An 18,849-nucleotide genomic window follows, 5' to 3' on the forward strand; every position below is an offset into this window, starting at 1 on the left:
CAACGCCAGATCTCACTCTTGCATCAGGCAACACAGTGGCAATCTTCAGGGCAGAATACACTGGTCCCACAGGAGCTAGTCGTTGTTGGTGACCCTATTGTCAGGGAGACGGGAAATATATTGTTCAAAAAGGATGGGTGTAACAGGAGTAGGATATGCCTTCCAGGGGCAAAGTTAGATGATGATGTAGAGCAGATATCATCTCTGAAGGGAACAAAGGGTGATATTGTTGTACACATTGGCACTAATGACATTAAACGTAGGAGATCTGCAGACTTAGCAAGTACAGATCAATGTTGAAAAAAAGTTGCGAGTTAAGGTTAAATTTGAAATTGTCTGCAATTTCAAAATATACTCCCTCCTATCGTGCCCAGACACGATAGGAGGGAGTATATGATGAGCGCCTTGTCAATCAGTTCGGCCGTAGAAGAGATTGTGCAAGGCTCATGGGGTAGAATTTTTCTCTGCGTGGCCTGTGGTTGTTAACAGGAGAGATTGTTTCTACAGGGATGGGATACACTCAAATAGAAAGGGTGCAAGAATATTTGCTGATGCTATCGAGGCAGTGTTAGGTGGTTCCGAAAACTGCTAGCTTGGGGTATTCACAGACTAATAGATTAACAGTAGCAGTAGGTAGAGGTGAAAGGGATTCTTGCACTGCTTCTATTGGAATGAGCAGCAGCCTGAAGAGCAAGTTGCTGGGGATTTCAAGAGCTGCTGGGAGTCATAGTGGAACAAGTAAATACATGGGCTGTGTTAGGGTAACTAAGAGTAGGAACAGGTGCATGTATATTTGCATGTACACCAATGCTAGGAGTATAGTAAATAAATTTGATGAATTTTAAGTGCTGGTGAAGACATCGAAGGCGGATATTGTTGGGATATCAGAGACATGGTGTTACACAGAGGTAAGGAATGCATAATTGAAATTTTTGCAGTACAGTGTGTACAGAAATAATAGACATGATAGAGAGTGTGGAGTGGTCATGCTGTTAGTTAACAAACCCATAAAATCTAAGTACGTGCATCTGGCTGACATGGGTGGACAGTGCAATATTGAGTCAGTTTGGTGTGACATAAGCACTGGGAAAGCAAAATTGAGAGTAAGAGTGTGTTATAGGCCTAATAAGAGTGTGTTGTAGGCCTAATGAGTATAATGAACACCTATACAGAGAAATAAAGAGGGCCAATAAATCAGAATGTCTTATAATGGGAGTTTTAACTTCCCAGATATTGACTGGAACTTGTGGGTTGGTCACTCGCACAATAGCAAGGCTTTTGCGGATTTATTGGATGATTGTTTTCTGCAGCATCATGTTCTAGAGGCAACTAGAGGGAGTAATATTCTTGATCTGATTATCAGCAGCCATTCGTCATGCCTTAAGAATCTGCAGATAATGGAACCACTAGGTGGCAGTGTTGTTGTTGTTTTGGTTTTTAGGAGCATTAACAACTAAGGCCATATTGCTCAGGGATATGCGGTGGTCATTCCCTGACCTTTCCGCATCTTCCGTATTTGGTGGTGACGGGCTCGAACCCCGGTCTAATCAAGAAGCATGTGATACGCACTACTGCTCCTTCCCACCTGGCTACGGAGGCGCCCAGGTGGCAGTGACCACAGTGTGCTGATGCGGGAACTACCATCAGGGGTAAAGGGAAGGGTTTTACTTTCGTAAACGTGACTACAGTGGTCTCAGACAGTTTTTAAATTCTATATAATTGGATCAACTGATGATGTTACCAACAGCAAATTCTAAATGGGAAGCATTCAAGTACATTTCTTACTTTTAACACTATTTCTTTAACTCTAAAAGTATTTCTTACTTTTCCAAAGTAATAAATGCTGTTCAAGGTTTAGGCCTAAATTGATGGCAGATGAACTAATGAGACAAGTGGCAGAGAAGAAAAATGCATCCGATGCATATAAATTATCAGGTGACACAGAAGACTATGGTAGATATAGGCTAGTCTGTAATCAAGTCACAAAGGAGGTTAGGCAAGCGAAGGGAGATTATGAGAAATCTTTGGCAAAGGATGCAAAGAAAAACAGCAAAGATTTCTTTACTAATGTAATCTCTAAAAGGAAGGGGATGAATCAGATTGGTCTAATTGATATTGACTGTTCGATTGTTGATGGACCAACTCAGTTAGCTGACAAAGTGAATGAATATTTTGCATCTACAATCACATATGACAAAGTCTGTAGGGAAATGGAGGCCGAAAGCAAATCAAAGTCTAGCAGGAAGCTAAATGATTTTGTAATAACTGAGCGCAAAGTGAAGGGGAAAAGTTAAAATTTAACATAGAAAAAGCATCTGGGGGTGGATGGGATCCATCCAGTTATATTAAAGGAGGCAGAAAGGAAGTAAGCAAACCCTTAACCATATTTATGAAAGCTTCCTTGAATGGGGAGGTCCCCATGGACTGGAGATGTGCAGATGTGTCCCCAATTCACAAAGCGGGATCAAAAGTGACGGGATACATTACAGAGTTGTTAGTTTAACTTCTGTTCCAGGGAAAATGATGGCGTCACTGGTTAAAGAAACACTACAGGATCATCTAGACAAGACTGCAGTAATAGTTCAGAAACAGCATGGGTTTATTAAGGCAAAGTCTTGTCTGGGCAATTTGATTGGATACTACGATGTGGTCACAAAGGAACTGGATGCAAAAAATTATTTTGATATCATATACTTGGATTTCAGCAAAGCTTTTGACATTGTTGCACATGGAAGACTACTGTACAAATTGGAGCAGTATGGCATTAAAGGCAAGTTGCTGCAATGGATAAAAGGATCGTTGAATGGGAGAAGACAGAGAGTGGTAATTAAATGGATACTGCTCTTCGTGGACTAAAGTTATTAGTGGAGTCCCCCAGGGTTCGTTGTTGAGCCCATTGTTGTTTTCTGTGTTATCAATGATATTGATGAAGGTATATCAGGGTTAATGTCTAAGTTTACAGACGATACGAAGGTTTACAGAGTTGTTAATAACAGTAATGATAGTATACTATTGCAACAGGATCTCGAAAAGTTGAGCAGATGGGTTGAGAGGTGGCAACTAAAGTTTATCATTGACAAATGGAAAGTACTGCATATGGGTTGCAGTAACCCCAGATTAACGTACCAACTGCGTGGTACTACACTCAGGGTAGTTGAGAATGAAAAGGACCTGGGGTAATTGTGCAGTCAGATATAAAGTTTTTTGAGCAGTGCAGGCAGGCTGCAAGAGTAGCTCATGGTGTCTTGTCAATGGTATACAGAAATTTTGCTAGCAGGGATAAGGAGGTGATTGTCCCCTTGTATAAGGCAGTGGTCAGGCTACACCTTGAGTACGGCATACAGGTCTGGGGGCCTCACTTTAGAAAGGATGTACAGCTTCTGGAACGAGTTCAGAGAAGGGCAACGAGATTGGTAAGTGGAACAAAGGGTTGCTGTTACCAAGAAAGACTTAAGTTCTGCAAATTTCAGCGTCTGGACACTAGACACCTGCGAGGTGATCTAATTGAGGTGTATAAGGCCTTGAACGGTTTGAGCAAGCTCAATGCTGATTGGATTCTTCCTCTTGCTCTGATTACTCACCTGAAGGGACATAAATTGAAACTGAGGAAATACAGTTGCAGAATAGATGTGCGGAAATTTGCCTTTAGCCAACAAATGGTTGATAGTTGGCACAAACTTCCATCTGTCGTAGTGGAGGCCGAAAACCTAAATAAATTCAAGGCAGAACTGGAGAAGCATTTGGAGCGAATGGATGGGTGAAATGGGAAGGGGTTTCTTTTTTTTTTTTTTTTTTTTTGGCTGATGTTATATAAGCTTGCTTTATTGCCTCATATGCCTCTACTAATGCTAATACTTTCTGTTTTATTTGCTCTTTCTCTCAGCGCGCGCGCACATACACACCCCTGCATATCACATCAATATAGTGTTTATTACATGTTAATTCTGAAAGATCTATCCCAACCAGTAAATGATACATTCTGTTTAATATTTGCTTTCAGATTCATGAAAAACGTTAATCATACATTATCCCAGCGACATGAATTTGTGCGACTACCGACTGTGGATTAAATTAATTTCATTTTGGCACACTTTTCTCGCCGGCAAAAATGACGGGAACACAAGAATAATTCCGCGAGGAGCTGAACGATAGAGAGAGAAATCTGTTATCTCGGTTGAAAATTAATAAATATTATATGATATAAAGAGCAATAATTACTTCAGGGCCGCAGACCAGGCATGTTACACAGGCAAAATGATCTCAAAATGGAATAATACAGGATTGCGTAACTCGCACTGGTGAGGTTGGCTTTATATACATGAGGAGTGGGGTTATTTAAAAAAATTGTTACAAAACATAAATGTTTAAACAGCGTAGTGAATAGCTCAAGAGTTGCATATAGGTTACTGGTGCTGACTGATTGACATATGCCATTAGCTGAACGAAATTTCTTTCAGAGGCTCTTAGCCATACTTGACGTTTGTTTGTGTGGTTTTCATTCATTCTTGGTCAGTGTTATACATATGATTCATTCACGGTACTGTAGTGAGAAAGGTGATCCGTAACGAAGCTCAACAGAAGAATTATACAATTAGGTATACCATACTCATGGAGGGATGACTTTGGTTCATGGTCACACAGGAATTATTTAGAAACTACTTTGTAGAGGGGAAAGTTATACCAGGGTTGAATTGCGATAAACTCGATCTGTGGCAAGTTTTCCGAGGTTGACGTCCAAGTTTTGCGTTTGCTATAGCATTTGGTGTGATAGAAATCTATCTGCTAGATAAAGGCAGTTTTGTAATGAGCAGAGAATAGGGATCGTCCTGAGAGAAACATGAGCAATTCTCCAACCACAGCAATCGAGAATGAGTCATATATGATACTAGTTTGACAGCTGTGATGAAGAGCACTTATGTATTAGCAAGCTATGTAATTCTTTAGCCATAGTTGTAAGCACGAAGCTGGTGAGAAGGTTATTCTTTCTAGTTGCCCTTTTCATAAGCCACATTTAGCATTAAAGACGGGTTTTAGTGTGATATGAGCAACTGATGTCCAAATTTCAGCAGCATAAAGATTGATAGGTAAGTTGTGTTGTTTATGTATCTTATAATGAATGGTCTGTCATATTCATATTGTAAGCAATATCTTGCTATCCATCGTAAGCAGATGGCACGAGTAAGCAATATATATAATTGAATGCTTCTCTGTAATCACCATCAAACCATCGTAAAGGGCAGGACTGGTGGTGGTGGTTGATGATGGTTGTTAACGAAAACTGTATGAACTCTGATCTAGTGGAGTTTATTTTAAGGCTGAATTGTTGAAAGTGCAGAGCTACAGGAAGTAGGGTTATGTTGATTTGTGAATTGGTGTTTCTTCTGGATCTGGGGAAATAAGGCTGAGAATCTTAAATCATCTGCATTGCTGATGATATTGAGCACATCAATCATAAAACGATATGGCGGTGAACAGAAAGCTAGAGAGCACTCCACCCTGTGGGACGTCTGTGTTGTTCCTTTTGGCATAGTTGCGACCATTCACTCAGTTCAATTTTGCGAATAGTTATCGCTTGTCAATGTCAGTGGATCACCAGTATCCCATAATAATTTTTCACGTGATTAATAGGCATCTGTTGTTATACTCTGGAGAAATGAGAGTTTTGTCCATTTCAGTTGTGTTAAAACCCCAATTCAGTAAATACATTATGCATTAATAAAAGAAAATTACAATATTTTATCCAAATTTTTGACATAAACGGATTTTAACAGATAAAATTTAACATTTCGTACGACAAATTGATAATGCGAGTATAAAATAAATACATTTCAAAATAATGTTTTATTACATGAAATTTAAAGAATATATTGAGGAAGTTTATAAAACTCTTGTCCCCATTCTAAGAAAAGCAGATGGAAAATCGTTCGTTTCGTAAGCTTTTTAATACTCAGAACTCCGAAATCGATTGTTTTCCTGAGGCAATTTTTTTTTTTTTTTTAATGTGAGCCCACCTTCAGTGGCTCATAACCCTTGTGAGGTTGCGAGCTGCAGTTTGAGAACCCTTGTTTTAACATATTCTATTCTATAATTATCTCAGTTCTTTTGCAATCCTGCTCTGTAATGACAGTTCTAAAGGCTTACAATTTATTCACGGCGTCTTCTCTCTGTATATCCCTTCTTTCATCTGATGCAGGAAAACTTTTTGATTTAGGTGCTTCTGAATTTTTGTCTAATTAGGGGATTCTCTAAAACTTTTGAGTGGAATTACAGTAGCTGTTATACGAGATCAGTGGCTAATATCTGTCTGGCCTGCTTTCCAGCGTTTGAACCATCTTAATTCGCCATTTCCAAATCTTCTATTAATAGATATGGACGCCTGAGAAATTTAAATTCGCTTATGCCATGGTCCAGGTCGCAGTCCACCAATAGAATGTTACAGCTCAGTTCTAGCTGTCGATCTTGCCTTTTTTTTATTTATTTATTTTTTTTATTTTGCCTAGCTAAATTATTTCTCCATCTTTCTCGCTGCATCACATCGTATCAGTTTTCTGTTCACTATCAACTGTTAAAACTTGCATATCACTATTAACATTACCTTTCACTTTCTGTTCTTTACCTGAAGCAAGGTCGAACGAGCCGGATCCAGGCACAACAGCCTTTTTGTCCAGCAAAACAGGCAAACCGACCAGATATCATAAACAACTTACAGACATAACACACCCGGGTAGATGAGGCAATTCTCGGGGAAGACCCTGATATGATGACCCCCCCCCCTCCAATGTTCTAGAGAGTTCTGTTTTGTTCGATACTTAATTCCCTGTGTTCCCGTTTTTAAAGTTTAAACTTGCCACCTCTGTTTTATTTTTACTTAAATATAAATACTTCAATATAATTCTATAAACCTGTATATGTAAATATAATGGCGCGCGGGTGCATAAGTACACGTGCCTTGAGTGACTGGGGTTCAAGCCCGTGACCACTGAATACGGTGCTGTTTCTTGTATTCTATCTATCTTGTGAACTCCTCTGACCGTTTGGTCGTCCCGGAGTATAAACAGAAAATTTATTTATTTATAATATACCTTCCATTTTCTCTCGAATTAAAAGAAAATGCTTGCTCAGTTGCATAAAACAGTTTTATATTGGAAAGATGGTTTTTCTTTCCTTCAATCATAACGTGTGCTTAGTAATATTTTAATCTTTTACCGAGTTCTTTTCCGAAGGCCTGTGGTTTAGCATCTGAAGAAAGCAGGCAACGTCTTCCATAAAATTAAACGTAAAATACCTTTGAGTTTTTACAAACTCGTCAATAATTTCGAAAATACTTGGTCACATGATGGGCCAGAGTCAATCGCTCTGCTGTGACTTGCATAGCTACATGCAACTGTTTCTGAAGAAACCCATACCTGTTTATACATTAACGCCTCCTCAGTCCGAGGTCATAGCGTTTCTTACGAATGTTTCCTAACATGTTTTCATTCTCTGTGGAAATAATTCTCCCACTCGAAATTATTAAACTTTATCACAAGTTAAGAAAGTTTGTTTAAAGCAGCGCGAAATGGGATACAGTTGAAATGGTGAACGTATTGCAGAAACTGCAAGTCTAATATCTTTTATCTGATATTTTTGCCTAAAAGCAGTATTGCGAAATTATGTGAGAAATACCCAAGCTTTGAAATAAGTGTCTGGGGTTGAGAATGTGACAACCAAGATTTTACCAAGACAAATAACAATTCGTTTTAAACTGCCTCAGAAGCATTCCCTCAGTCTTCTCGACCGTAAATTGGATCACTTGTTTTCCGTTGTCTTGCGATACTTCTCATTGCCCTAGAACAGCGGTACTCGATGGTCTTTTTTTTTTTGTTCGTTTCTTTCTCTCTCTCTCTCTTTTTTTTTTTTTTTTTTTTCCTTTTGCGGTCCGCAGACATCAAAAGGACGTTGATGTGCTTTCCGTTTAACATTAGACTATTCAAAACCAGCGAATCGTTTTATGGGAACCGTTATTTTCGATTAAAAGCTTGTTGTTAATCGCGCATTTAGGACTTCAACTGTGTTGAGGGTAACCCCAAAAAGTAACGATTCCAACTTTTCTGATATAATTTTTTTTTCCGATTGAAATCAAGGGCATAGTAATAGCTTAACACCTGCACAAAACTATCTGTAAACTTATTTTTCCACACATTTGCGCCAACATGGAAGAAAAGTAGTTCGTGAATAAAAAGTTTCGTCATTTTCATGTTCACGCTTCGATGAACCGTTAGCTTCACGTCATCATATTCGAAACATTTGCCCCTTCTCTATATTGTTCCAAGGTTTGACTGTAAACAGTTCTCTCCTCCATTCCTCTTGAGAAAAGAGTAGTACCGGTATTTTGTGTTCAGTTCTTTGGGTACTAAAGGCTTTAGGAATGCTCCAGAGGAACACTAAAGTATTCAGTGACTTTTTAGTATTTTTCACTGGATTATTAATTTTTTGGTTCTCTCCGACTCCTCAATGTTTGTATACCACTTTGGGTTGATTGTTGCCTCTTAGACAGGAATTGCACAATGTCCTCTCCCCAAAACCAAAGCGACCCTGAAAAATCCGCCATTTTCGATAATTACGTGCAAATATGCCTTGGGTGATAAGGCGAAAAAATATGCCAATCTGTAGCGAGAAATAAAGTTTTATTGGGGGGGGGGTTAAAGGATGGAATCGTTACTTTTTTGAAGTGATTATTTTATCAAAACAAAAAAAGTATACGACTGTGGGAATCATATTTGTATCTAGGGATGAAATATGGATACATCCTACTGTGCTACCACCGCTCATATAAAATTTTATACTAAAATTATCTTCAGCATTGAATCTAGCGTATGCAGTTCGCCATAACTGAGATCTTTTGATATTTTCACCAAGGCGATTGATGTATAAAATGAGGTTGGTCCTCTAAAAGGTGGAGAGCGTCTGTGTTGTGTTTCCATTTCAAACATATACTGATGTCTCGCGACCCTAAGTACCTCTGTGCCTTTTCTGAACAATCAAAACAACCGGTTTTTTACTATTTTTTAAATTTTATATAAAACCAACGATTGTTGAAAAATCCTTCGAAGTATACGAACACTCTCGCACTTACTTAGGAAAGTGTTTCGCGTCGTGTGAGTGACCTCAGTAACGTAAATAACAACATTGATCTTAAATGGCATCAGAAACATCGCACTCACTTTAGAGAATAGATAAGCGCAGCTATATTATTATGAATGTTTTGATAACTACTAATCTCGTTGTACAGTTGTCGATTATAACTACCGTACTTCCTGGTTGCATAGTTCATAGTGGAAACAAGTCATAAAGGTCATCCCTACCCGTTCCTCTCTTTTCCTATTTTGTAACAGTTATCTTCGTCTTTATCAACTTGGATCATTCTACAGCCGTCCACGTTGTTGAATTTTCCTACATAGCAGGAACAGAGACTGATACAGTAGCCACAATATTAATAGCCCCGGTGATTATTCTACATCTGCAGTTTTCACTTTCCTCGAGCTAACTCCATTGTGACGTCACTGTATTGTTAGAATTTCGCGGAAGTGATTTCATGCCAACTTTGGCCCATCCAGCGTACTGTCCACTGCTATTCTGTGGATATGTGAAAGGATTTTTAACACATTGTTTGAATTACGTTCGCATTTTTTTCGAGATTGTTCCCCATAATCTAAAAACTTATCTTTGGATGTGTCTTAGAATTCTCTTTCCAAATACCTGGAATCACTGAACTCTGAGCGACCCACAATTTTTTTCACGGGTCAGTGATGTTTGTGTATGGACTGGATAAAATCTTTTGTTTGTTAACCATTACCTACAAACCAAAAATAGTTTTAGGTTAGTCACTGAATTTTTCTTATCCACGTATGGGAAGACTTGAAACATTACGGTTGATAGCATACCAAGCCATGAAAAATATTTGATTTGAATACGTTAATACATGACTGTTCTCATCAGATGTCAGAAATCCATTTGTCTGTGTCATTATTAATCAGCCGGTTAATGTTCCCCTTAGGGGCAGAAAAAAATAGATTAATTATGTTAATGAAAGTATGTAGCATATAATAGAGATTGTGAAAAAACGACTAACTCAACCATATCGCCTCTCTTGCAGGACAAACTCTATTATGAAAGGAGGAAAAAATGTTTTCGGCTTGTGTTTGGTTACACGAGTCCGGAAAGATAATATGGATAATGGTTTCAACCCTTTTTTTGTGAAAATCATTTTTTTTTTTCTAAATTTTCAAAGGTCCAATGGTCCCAATTTCTCGTTTAATATCTCAATAACTATATCCCCGAAAATAATCATGGAAACACTCTGCGTAAATGGAAGATATTCGAGTCATTGAATGAGGTGAAAAAAAATAATAATAAATAATGGGAATCTATCTTGAATGTTTTACGTTAAAAGAGATCCATAATCTAAGCAAATAAACCTAGAATCTGAGCAGTGCGTACTCTTCCCAAGCGGGAAGTAATGAAGAAAAAAGCCGCAGGTCAAGAAATCCAGAGTAGAAGGCAACCCTAAGGCATAACAAGTTCGTACATACTATAATGAAGTGTTTGGTGTAAGTCACGAAGAGCTAGCGACACTAGAAAAAGTAAGGAAATGAAAACTAAAACGATTCTAGAGATGGGAAATATACGCTTTAAGCTAAATTGAAAGTACAATCGCACGGCAATTGAAGATAATAGTAACGTGGTGAGTAGGAACTGAACGTTGCATAATAGAATCAAAATTTTCGTTGAGTACAAGACGAAATATGTTTTGAGGTTAACTTGCCTGCAGTCCGTACAGTTCGCTTCGCAACAAAGTTGTCATGACGAGTTTCTCACGAGTGCCTGCTGCGCTTCAATAAAACTTTTAAATGGGACCTGTGTATGGTATTGTTTTGCCAGAAATCATAGTTACGTATCTATTATTTGAAGCCAATACGTTTGAATTGGCTATAGTTTTCTCTTTGGATAATGTACCAAATCCGGTTCTCGTGTTATTGCTTAAGATTTCACGATAACATTCCATAATTTGTTACGAGATTATGCAAATGATATCTGGGTCATTAATCTTGATTTATGATTGTACTGTTGTTATTTAGATATTGTTGAGTCTCCCATCGACTTTTCCTTTCAGTATTTCCATTATCATAAATTGATCTGCTGCAAAAGTACAAAAGTACCAAGTAAACTATCCTCCCAAAAGTGGTGAGATACTAGGAGTTATGAACAATATACGTATTCATTAAGAAATTCAATATTATTCAAGCCTGCCTTTTGGTTCTAATCACAGTCACACCCATTTGGAAAACTCTCCACTGTTACATAAAATGAGATTCTGTGTTTGCTCGATTCGTTCATTGTTGGTGGTCAACTACATAATGGAACAGGGTCCAATTGTTACTGCCCTGATTCGACAGCCATTTAATTCTACAAATGCTCTAACTATGCAACCTCACGAAAACAGGAGGGTTATCTTCCTTTCCCCCTGCTTTCGTGAGGTTGCATACTTTTACTTTATTATGTTAAAGATGACAACCATAGCTATTGCACAAGTCCGTTGTTAATGTTTTTAAATCGGCATAGCATATTACGGAATGGTCATAAATAGAAATACTTGTATGCACGTGTTTTCTCTTCATGCCATCCTACTCGTTCTTTCAAGTCAGCAAGCAAAATTTGAATTAGTTATCTTGGTGTAAAAAACAATGTAATTCCCACAGGTTCATTTCAGCGATCATCATCTTGAACAGCGGTGCTGCTATGAACAGTCACTCTAAAACTACATCGCGTTTAGAATACAAGAATCTCCATATTCATAGACAGTTATTTGAATTGTTAGAGAATATACATTAAAGACTTCTTTCCTCTCCTCTCTTGTGTGGTAATCACACTCAAAATGGCAGTAACGTATCACAGGCTTTAAGCAGCGCGTTCTACGTACGATATCTGTTGAGTGACGTGCAAGTTAATGTATGGAAAGACCTTGGCATTCGGTCGAGAGAATTTAGAAATTCTTCCAAGCTTATGTCATCCATTTCCTGAATTAGTCAGACATAAGGTTTTTCTTTCTTTCGCCAGTTGCTCTTGTTTTTCCTTTCTAACTGACCCTTCAACACACACACACACACACTGCACAGACAATTGTACGCGTTCTTTCATACTACACTGTTTTCCAGTTGTGATATTTAGAGAAATTTAAAATACTGTTTGATGTTAAATTGATCAAGGCATCGGTATATAACCAAGTCTCTACAGCTTAATTAAAAACGTATCATTAGAAATCAAACTCAATTCAATCGATCTTTCTGCTAATAAAATGAAAGAACTATGTAGCATATTGTTGTTTATCATAACTATATAAAGATAAAGGAAAAGTCAAAAAGTGCTTAAGGCTAATTAGCGTTTATTGTCAACTCGTAAGTATGATACGCTATCGAATACATGAATCATATAACATAAAAAAAAAAAAAAACCTTCCATTATTAACTGGATGCTGGTTTCCCATGAAAACAGTTAAATTAGGTCGTGAACGCCACTTGTACCAGTGGTAAAAATAATAAATGTTCTTATAGATGCGAATATAATTTATTTAAAGTTTAATATTCTTATCTTTTTGTTATGGTAACCTCAAACACGAAGAGTATTGAAACCATACTTGTTGATGTTAGACTGGAATTTCTGCAGAATGTAATTTTGTAAGTTACAGAAGTAGAAGGGATAAAGGATGAAAAGTTAGTTCTGTGAATTTGCAGTGGACGTTGAATAGGGTCTGAGTAGTTACTCAGACCCTATTCAAGTAGTTGAGGCACGAGTTCACGGATTGGTTTGGAAGAAAGAGATAGAATTACAAATGCTAATTCAGAACAGAAACATTTATATATTTATGAAATGAATGTAAAATAACATATAAAATGAAGAATTAATGATATATAAAATTAAAAGAATAATAAAAATTGCATGCTTAAAATGAAATATATAAACGAAAGAAAATATTTAAAAATTAATTTTTAAATATTGAAACTTTTAAATAAAGTTTCTAAACTAAATCGAGTTGCCAAATTCATGTTTAAAAATACCCTCCGAGAACGAAAGTTTCGAACTCCCTATTCAAGCAGTTGATTTGGTCGACCTCAGACGAGGTTCCGGATATCTCCCGTATTACTATATTTTATTTATATAAATTTCATGCAACACAGGTTAAAATCTGTAATCATTATGTATATGACTTCCTAGTTCGGTTAGTTTAATAAATACGAAATAATTACTTGTTAGTGATAAAAAAATACTAAATGAATAATTAACAAGAATTGGAAATTAAAAGTACTAAAAACAAGTTGTTTAGAATAATTAAAATAATTTTCATTACATTTAAATTTGAGCACAGTAACTTCTGTATGTCATGATATAGACAATATCATGATATACAGAAGTATTCTATATCATGATATAGACAATATACATAATATCGATAAAATTAAAATTTTATTTAAAATATAATTTAAAGATTTTTTAAAAGCATCGACAAGATAAAGTAATTCTCCAGTGGGGAGAAGTAAACTCAGTTACCTTCAATCCTTCTAAAACCAGTTCTGTTTTATTTCTCCTAAAAAAACACTGCCTCCATTGTTCATATTCATCAGCACTCGGGTTTTTAGACAAGATCACATATCCTTACCAGGGATAAATCTGACTCCTAACCTTTCTTGTCAAAGTGTATCTCAAATATCGCTTCCTCTGCACCGAAATGGCTTGTAAATCCATTTGTCACATGTGGGACTAATGCTATATTGGCCGCACATGTGGGGCGGTGCCCACAAATCCTCTCTGAAATTTCTAAGCTGAGGCTGCCTCTATCAGAGAGCAGTCAGGTTAATTAATGAATCTACTTACAAACTCACTTCACTCCTTATCACACAGACGTTCAATAACTGTTTGCATGCCTTTTTGTACAGATATTTATGTGGACATCGATCTCTAATTTCCACCTCTTTCATCGAAACCAGTCCGAACTCGTGCCTCAATCGGTCAACATCCATCTCACTTTAACTTACAGTGCTAATTTTTTTCCCTTAATTTATCCCTTCTCTTCTTTGGAACAACTTTCCTTTACGTGTATTTCCTGAAAATTACAATTTACAGAAATTCACTTCCAACGTCAAATCTTCTGTCTTCTTAGCATTCAACTCACAAATGGATCGAGATATAACATTAACTTTCATATCACCTTGCATAGGACATGAATTTTTGTTAAGTGGCTTTGTGCCATAACATGGAATTTCGTAACATTGATGGTAACAATTTTGCCGGTCCACCTACAGAAATTATTTTAGGTGTTAATGAAGTGCTTTTTATTAAATAAAATTCCCAAACACGAAAGGTGTCAAAACCTATAGTACTTAGTACCATGCATGGGTTGAAGGAGAGAGGTCGGAAACTTTGCTCTGGAGACTAAACATAAGTTTCGCCACTTCAAGCCTCCAATAAGTAAAGTGGTAGTATTGCACCGGTTCAATCCTTCTAAAACCAGTCATCTACCACCTAGTATTAGTATTATATTACTATTATATTATTACTAGTGTTATATTGTACTAGTAGTGGTACTGGTTAGTATTAGTACCAGTAGTACTGTGCATGGGTTGAAGAAGATGAGGGAGGGGATGCCAGAAACTTTGCTTTAGAGACTAAACATAAGTTTCATCACTTCCAGCCTCCATCCAGTAAGCAACACATCTAATAATAAATAAATAAATAAATAAATAAAACCTAAATCTTCTCAATATCAGCGCATGGTAAATAACTGCAATCAGTATTCATTGTATTTGTACACAAATATTTTAATACACCAACATTTTTATTTTATTGATAACAAGATACACTTCAGGTAACTATTAACTGTATCTGAAAGCAGAAGTGTTGATAACTATTATAAGAGCGAAATCCAACAGTAAAATAAACCAATTATAAATATGTTCAAAGATTAAAATCATATGTACAATAAGTGTACATTAGGTTTAATTAGCGGTAAGAAAAATAATAATAGAAAGAAAAGAAAATAAAAACAGAAAAAAACTTTAAAGTGAAAATTGTTAAATTAAAATATTTAAAAATATATTAAAATTTTAAAAAGAAAGAACGCGAAAGCACATCATTAGCACGCATCCGATATTCCACTCATACAAACAGATGGCTAACTACGATGGGATCGGCATCCTGTGGTAGTGGCTCCAAAAGCAACACGAAAGGCGTACCGTGAAATGCAACATGATTTCATGTAAGCATCCTAATCAGGCATTGCTATGAAAGCTACCGCAAAGTCAGGCGTACCAGTTCAATTTCAAAGAGATCCCTCCTCCCAGTGCATTTTAACAACCTCCATTCTTCCTCTGTATACATTCATTTTTGCAAAATAGAACGTTTTTGTATTTCCTTACATATACGTATCTTTTCCAAAATTCTTCACTAAAATCAGAAAAGACCACCGTGAATCCAGTACACCATCCTTGAAATATTAATGACCTTAATTAAGACAAACCCACTATAATTAGTGGGTTTGTCTATTTGCTGAATAAAAACAAATTTCCGAGAGGGGAGGGGAAAAAAAAAAAAAACCCTTGCCCAAGACTGACTATAATATAATTTGCCAAGGTTACATTCACCCCCCCCCCCACTTCCCTCCAAACACCATTCTGAAAAGGGGCACTCGAACCCAAGTCTGCAGCAACCAAGACAAACAAACGATGATATTCGCTGTGTTAGCTGCTCGGATGAATTGCGATATGACAGGACAGTGCGTAATAATTTTCATGGAATATACTGTGTGTATTTATATTTTATTATTAGTATATAAGGGACGGGATCTCTAACTAATCTCTTCCCTGGATGAATGAATTAAATGCTCTTTCGTAATATATTGCTTTATTTAAAATGTTTACTTCTTAAAACTTATCTTGCATTTTTTACGGTCCTTAGTACGAAGAACAATCGGAATGGTTCAGAGGGAAGAATAATAAATAAATAAATAAGCACAGAACCGTATTATATTTCGCTGTTGTACACAAATTAATTTTTTTAATAAAAAAATATAGATGCGAAGAATCCGTCTAACGAATAATAAATGCGATCTCAAATGCACAATTTTGATATTTATTCTTACCAGTTCTACCAACCACTACAAACAAATGCGGTTACAGTCTTATTTTTATTTTATTTTTTTTTTTTTTTTTGCAATTTATTTCACACTGTCCTCACTGCATTTTCTGAATTGTTTGCATACAACCTTTTCTTTTTTTATTGCATTAACGTAAATATAAATAAGAAAGAATACAAAACTTGATAAATGAAATATTACAGTAAAAATAAATATTTACAGACTTGACTGATATCTTCTTCTATTTCCCTCAATGCTTTGAGTATCCGAATAACAAAACATGTAAAGTTAATGCTAAACTTTTTTGTCTAAATCGCTGAATAATCTTTTCGCGCAGCATCCCATTGAATCGTGACACTGAATAATCAATAATAATATTAAATTTCAAAAAGTGAAAAAAGAAAAAAAAAACAGATCCCATGAATATTTGCAAATTAAATGGTTTAATTGATTGATACCCAGAGAGGATTTCCTGCACAAAGGCACGTTCAGTTAACCAAACTGAACGTTTCGGATCCACTCTGTTCTCAAGACAAGTTTCTGTATTGCAGTACAATATCTACTGTATTGTACTGCAACGTTTCGGATCCACTCTGTTCTCAAGACAAGTTTCTGTATTGTAGAAGCTACTGGACTTTTCTGAAGCAGGTTGTAAACCGAGGCTGTGTTAAAACCTGTCTCAGAAATGCCCATTCGCCTCTACTGTTTAGCAACTTGAGAATAGAATTCCATAGAGGATCCGAAGCATTGACATCAGTTGCAGTTTTATTTAGTAAATCGAATGTGCCATCGTGTAAGAATCCCTATTTTATTCTTCTGGGCAACAGTCAATAAGCCACTGAATTTCCAAATATTCGCGGAATTTCTGTTTATTATGCGTTTTGAAAATTAATTGTTAATTTTCACGCATTGCCCTTCAAAGATACTAATAATAAGAGATTACATTTTAATAGTAAAAATTACATTCTTAGTTTTTATTTTCTATTAATAAAGATTTTTCTTCATTTAGCATTACAGCTGATTATTTCTTGTACGTGTGTGTGTTTAAGAAAAAAATTAGAAAATATTTTTTAAATAATAATGAAGTCGAACTAAGTAAAAAGTAAATCTGAACGTATCATTCGCTTTGCTGTAGTTGAGGGACAATGTGAATAATTTGAATTTACAGTACTTGTATATCTTTGCTAAACGCGGTAGCCGAGTGGTCAGACGTGAGGGTATACAGTAGTGCAAGCGTTTGAGTTGACTGTAGTTGTAGCCTACTTAAGATAGAGAGAAAACAAGAACATTGCTATTACAATGATGTTCTTGCATTCTCTCTGTATTGAAAATTACTCTGACCCTACATGGCTGTTTGAGACAGAGATAAACAGAAAATTATTTTTACATTTTACTTTTCATCCAGAAAAAAAAACCGTTATATACAGCTAATATGTATCTTTTATTTTAAGTATAATCGAGCATATTGTAATATCCGCAGTGTAAAGCCTCTGTATTATCCATCGTGATGGGCGGATTCCCCAAGAGGCTTTACATTGCAAGTGCATTGTTGTATACTGCTTAGTAATACAGGATAATAAAAATCATTTGTTTATTTCTCACCACCTTCAACGACCATTTTCTTTGTCCTCAGACAGATCTCAACGCGTGCACATTTGTTTTATCATCAGAATAATTTGAGACCTACATGTAGGTGGCCGTGTTCTGCGGTATGAGTATTCACGAGCCAAAACATTATGACCACCTACCTGATAGCGTGTTGGGCCGCCTTTCGCTGTGGTAACCACTTGCACCCGGCGTAGCATTGACTCAGTGAGACTCCGGAGGGTATCCTCAGATATCCTGGACCATCTAGAAGAAGGACGTCCCAGAGTTCGGCAACGGAGCCAAGCACTGGCGTGGACTTGTAAATGCTGCTTTCCACCGCATCCCATAATTCTTCGATGAGATTGATGTCATGAGAAGTTTGGCCGCCAGGGGAGCACACCAAATTCTTGGACATGATCGTCGAACTATTCCTGCACAATGCGGGCCTTCTGACACTGGCGTAGTCTTGTTGAAATAGTCCACTGAGATCTAGATACGCGGTCACAATGAAGGGCAAAATGTAGTCCAACACAGCGCCAAGGTAGGATGTCGCGGTGAGAATGTGTTCAATGGGGATGAAGGGAGTCCCAGTTATGTCCGTGAAAACATCCCCCAACCCATAATACCACTACCTCCGCCGGCCTGTTTTCGTCTAGCCGTGCAGTATAGTTGCAGCTGTTCACCTGCTAGCAGTCGAATACGCAGCCGTCCGGCGGCATGATGGAGTAGAAACCTTGATTGATCAGACCAGGCAACTCTTTTCCAGTCGTCCAATGTCCAGGAACGGTGCGCCCGTGTTCACTGCAGGCAGAGATGTCGATGACGGTCGGTCAACAGGAGCACAAGAAACAGGTCACCTACTCTGTAGGCATATCTATTGTCAAGGGCGGCTGCTGGATGGAGTGCTTGGAAACGTTTCTCTGTGCGCCCTGTCTGTAGGATGCCGTTAACTGAGAGATCATGATCCGTCTGTTGTGCCAGACAGCACGTGCCAACCGCCATTCACCTCGACTGTCAACTAGTAGTGGTGTATTCGTCCTGGCACGTGGGGTGTGTCGATCTAAGTGTAAAGTATATTAGTGTCTAACGGCATCAGG

This window comes from Mastigoproctus giganteus, chromosome 1 (assembly GCF_048544385.1).
Source record: "Mastigoproctus giganteus isolate SK-2022 chromosome 1, ASM4854438v1, whole genome shotgun sequence".
In the NCBI taxonomy this organism is placed as follows: domain Eukaryota; kingdom Metazoa; phylum Arthropoda; class Arachnida; order Uropygi; family Thelyphonidae; genus Mastigoproctus; species Mastigoproctus giganteus.